General features: G+C 36.5%; 1 pseudogene; it reads right to left on the bottom strand.

Annotated features, from left to right (window-relative positions):
- Positions 1-980: 980 nt before the first annotated feature.
- On the bottom strand, positions 981-4,995 carry LOC109580301 (uncharacterized protein K02A2.6-like; annotated as a pseudogene).
- Between the last annotated feature and the right edge of the window lie 309 nt (positions 4,996-5,304).

Raw genomic sequence — 5,304 nt, 5'->3', positions numbered from 1 at the left:
AACAAAATGTGGCATGCACCATTGCAAATGTTGAGTTTTGCCTTGTGAGCATTTTCGCCTTAAAAGCATCAACATTACCTTTTTTAGAGTGTCTACATGTAGATTTATGTTATTAAACTTGAAGTTTTATGTGTGTGTACCTTAATAGGTCCATAAAAACTCGGCTGAAAGTACTAATACTAGTACAAAGTTAACAGCTCTACAATTTTTTGTTTTTATTTACTCATTGTTTTATGTTGTTTTTTTAATGATCAATTATTTTAATATTCTTATTTTTAAAACTAGTAATATGATTATACAGATAAAACAGTGTTAATGTTATACTTTTAATGATTAATCTGGCAAAACTAGTGATAGTATAGAGTTAATTGGAACAGGATATTGTTGCAAGTTAGAATAGTAAAATAGTGAATCACCACCGTCTTCAAAAGTCAGACCTCTACACAAGGACTTTGTCCCTTATATCAAAGATTTGTTGCTTAACTCACAGGTGTATTCCTTTCTAAAAAGGAATAAAGTGTGCATTTGATCACAAAACTTATCAGTGGTTCTGGAAACTTCTTTGCTAAGGAAAAAGTGATCTCTGCTGCTTTTGCATTTAGATCTACAATCAAAGTCAATAAGATAGCTACCATGTCAGTATAAAGCATTGTTGCTCAATTTGTGGCTTTAGCTTGTACTTCAGAGAACCAGGGGCCGAGATCTATGCCGAGATAGAGGCTTTCCCTTATGCACGTACAGCTGAAGGAGGAGGAGCTTACAGAGAATCAAACAGGACAGACGGCCATCTTTATTTCAGTGACATGGCACACCCACCCCTTTTACTGCCAAAAGCCATGAATATACTCACAGAAGTCATGTGACTTCCGCATTAGCATGTAGGATGACGTCAGATTAAACTATATTCATAAAAAGATTAATGATATTCATGGTTAATGTCAATAGTGCAATAACAATATTCATTGCTAAACATTAATGCCTTGACTTTCTTGAAATGGTACTTCAAAAATTACTACAAAATGAACAGAATTATTAATGATAACAAAACTCCATCAGGTAATAGAAAAAAGTAGTGTTATGACATGCAATCAATAAAATGATAAATTGCTAGTTGTTTATATGTTAAAATCCATGTCCGATAAATGCTACTGTACACAAGGCAAATGAGAATATCAGCTTCAACTGCAACTGAATCTACAATGAAAAAAGGGAACTAAATTTGCTTAGTAAATGCAACAAGTAAGTTCATAAAGTATGAAAAGTTATGCAGGATTTTTTTTTTATATTTAAAGTTCAATGATCTATAACTTATATACAGTGTATGGTAAAAATTTAAAAATAGCACAAGGTGTACAACTTTTTATTTCCTATAAAATGGCATCAATTAAAAAAATATTAAAATTTCATCCAAAAGTACCTTAATGAGTTAGACTTAACTATGGATTATGATCATTCTAGTCAGATACGGCCAGATATCTTGATAGGTTCAATCAGTACTGGACTTTTGCAACTAGAGAGGTAGCAAAGGAGATTCAAGGACCCACAGCATTTAATACAAGGAGCAAAGGAGACTCAAGGACCCACAGCATTTAATACAAGCCTCGGTTGGCTTTTATCTGGGCCAGTATTAGAAAAGGTTCTGAGCCTCATACTACATATGTCACGTATGTGTTGAGAGCAGATGGTATATGTAGTGCTAGATCTCTAGATAAGGAGCTACACTCTTGGAGCTACACAACAATAACAACAACGATAATAATAACAATAACAGCAACAACAATAATAACATTAACAATAATAATTACAACAATAACAATAATAATTCATGTATGCGAATACAGTCACTACATCCCCCTAACTTAAGTAAGGAAGGGGTGTACCTGTTTGGAGGAAGATGACAACGAGTTGGATACAGGGAACGAGTAGTACGAGTTTCCTCCGTCATTCGATCAGTATTCAGGAATTGTGTAAAATCACCCTCGGGTACCATAGACCCTTTCTTCTTAATTATATGATCCATCTGTCTCCTAATAATAGTTCCATCGTCTCCTTAAAATCAAGAAAGATTGGGAACCGAGGTACTTTGTAATTTTCCCTGGTTTCCACTTTTGATCTCCGTTAAAATTTGTATACATTATTCCCTCCCCTACTAAAAATTTTTTAGTACAAGAGTGCTGATCATGCAATTCCTTCTGCTTATACTGGTTATTCTCTACTCGAGTTGTAAGATCTGGTTTCACCAAATCCACCTTTAAAAAAGATAGTGAACCGAGGTACTTCGTAATTTTCCCTGGTTTCCACTTTTCATCTCCGTTAAAATTTCTATACATTATTCCCTCCCCTACTAAAAATTTTCTAGTACAAGATTGCTAATCATGGAATTCCTTCTGCTTATACTGGTTATTCTCTACTCGAGTGGTAAGATCTGGTTTCACCAAATCCACCTTAGACTTATAATACTTCTGAACTTCAGTTATGAGGGAGAAACACCAGTGGTACAATGAGGAATAAACCTGTAATTAAGGAGAATACATGCATGTCTCTCAGACAGTGTACCATCAGCAATTTCTTAAGACCATTCTTGACTAGCTGAACAGCTCTTTCAGACAACCCATTAGAGGCAGGATGGTATGGTGAAGAGGTAATATGGTGAATACCATATTGAGTGAGATATGATTCAAAATCTTGACTTACAAGTGAAGGGCCATTGTCAGAGACGATAGTATCAGGCGAACCAAACTGTGCAAAGAGCACTTTTAATTTAGAGCTAGTAGCTCATTAAGTAACAGTACACAGGGGAAATACTTCAATCCACTTAGAAAATGCATCCACAATTACTAATAGCATAGTGTTATTCTTCAAAGAACCGGCAAAATCAATATGGAGGTGGGACCAAGTGCAGGATGGCCATGGCCAAGAATGAATGGGAGCCTCAGGAAGTGAATTGCAATTTTCCTGGCAAGAAGAACCACTCTTTACCATTTCGTCTTTAGCAGTATCAACATTAGGCCACCATATACACGATCATGCTCTAGCTTTCAATTTAGTAATGCCAAAATAACCTTGCAATTCAAGTAGTAAATGTTGGCAAAATTTCGCAGCAATAAGTACTTGAGAAGCCCAGAGTATGCATCCATCATGCAGAGATAACTGATGCTGTCTATACTAGTAAGACTTCAGTGAACCATCCTGACTTCAGATACTGTAGAACCAGGGATAGAGTAGAGTCTGACTTAGTAGCAGCAGCAACACTTTTAGCAGCAATAGGTCTATTAGCTATGTTCTCCATTAAAAGAATTAATTCTGGAGGTAGGGGAGTATTGCTAATCAATTCACTTAATGGAAGGGCAGCTTAATGCATCAGCATTAGCATGATTAGCAGAAGACTTAAAGTGTAAATCATATTCATATGCTGCTAGAATCAATGCCCATCATTGAATACGAGCTGATGATTGACTTGAAATAGGTTTTTGACCAACCAGTAAAGACAGTAGAGGCTTGTGGTCAGTAATTAAGGAAACATGATGACCATACAAGTAACAATGAATTTTAATAACCCCAAAGACACATGCCAGACCCTAGTTTTCAAATTGACTATACTTCTTCTCTGTATCACTCAGTGTACGAGATGCAAACGCAATTGGCGTCTCAGTACCATCTTGGAAACAGTGGGCCAAAACTGTTCCAACTCCATACTGCAGTGCATCACATGCTACAAGAAGAGGCAATGTGCTATCAATATGTACTAGACATTTATCATCAGTCAACCGCTCTTTAGAGTTAATAAAGGCTGCTTCAACATCTGCTGACCAATTCCAAGTAACATTATGATGCAACAACTCATAATGTGGTGCTAATGTAGTAGGCAAATGAGGCAAAACAATTATAATACGATAGTAGACCCAAATATGTTTTAAATTGCGTGATATTAGTAGGCATAGGGGCTTTTTTAATAGCTCTAATCTTCTCAGCTGTGGGCTGAAGACCATCTTTATCAATAGAAAAACAAAGATATTGAACAAAAGAAGTACAGAAATTACACTTCTTTTTCTTTAAATGCAAACCAGCATCATGAAGGCGACAAAATAGTCTCTCTACAGTCTGACTATGCTCCGTGTGAGATTTCCCAGGTATCAAAATATCATCTATATAAACAGCTACTTTCGGGATATCTTGTAATAGACTCTACATTACACGCTGAAAAATTGCTGGCGCTGACAATATGCCAAAAGGCATACGATTATATGTGAAAAGGCCTTATGAGTATTGATGACAGTGAAACATTTACTATCATAGTCTAGCTCGAGCTGCTGATAAACTCGGGACATGTCCAGCTTAGTATAGATAGTGCCCCCAGATAATGCCCCTTACAGATCATCCAACTTTGCAATAGGATATGACTCTAACTTGGATGCTTTGTTAACAGTTACACTATAGTCACCACAAACTCTCACAATCACTTTATCACTCTTCATTACAGGCACAATAGGCGCTGCCCACTCACAAAATTGAATTGGGGATATAATTTGTAGGTCTGATAACCTTTGTAATTCATCTTAAACTTTTTTCTTATAGGTGTACGGAATAGGACGAGGAGGCTTGTAAAACTTTGGAGTAACCTGAGAATCAAAGTATATATGAGCTTTGAAATCTTTAAGTTGACCCAACTCTTTAGTAAAGAGACTCAAATTTATCCAATAACAATCTATAGATTCTCGACCTTTAATACTATGTACTTCATGCCAATCAAGCTTTATCTCAAATAACCACTCACGACCAAACAAAGTCGGTCCTTGCTCAGATACAATATATAATGGCAAAGCAACAGCTTGTTTCTTGTAAACAACATTTACATGTACAATACCTTGTACTGTTAACAACTCACCTGAATAGGTCCTTAAAAGTGTTGATGACTCTTCTAAAACTTTGAAAGGAAAGTGTGAACGAATTGTCTCCAATGACAGTGGAAACAGATGAGCCTGTGTCTTGCTCCATCTTGACTGAAACATCATGCATGAGAACATCAACAGTAATAGGATCCATACGACTCGTTCTGACTGTGAAAGAGTACTCATTACGAGTAGCAGTAGTATCACTAGTGTAGTACAGAACGATTGGTCATCTTGTAATCGCTCGGGCGTGAAGTGGTAGAACGTCTTGGGTTGCTACAGCAAACAGAACTAATATGTCCAGTTTTATTACATTAAAACAGGTAGCAGTCTTGTATCGACACTTATAAGGAGCATGTCTTGACTGTCCACATCTGTAACAGTTACGCTTACCACCACCACCAGCTGTGTGATG

Source organism: Amphimedon queenslandica, unplaced genomic scaffold (genome assembly GCF_000090795.2).
Source record: "Amphimedon queenslandica unplaced genomic scaffold, v1.1 AMPQUscaffold_13498, whole genome shotgun sequence".
In the NCBI taxonomy this organism is placed as follows: Eukaryota; Metazoa; Porifera; class Demospongiae; order Haplosclerida; family Niphatidae; genus Amphimedon; species Amphimedon queenslandica.
The sequence above is the reverse complement of the archived record's forward strand: the minus strand, read 5'-3'. Positions and strand labels throughout refer to the sequence as shown.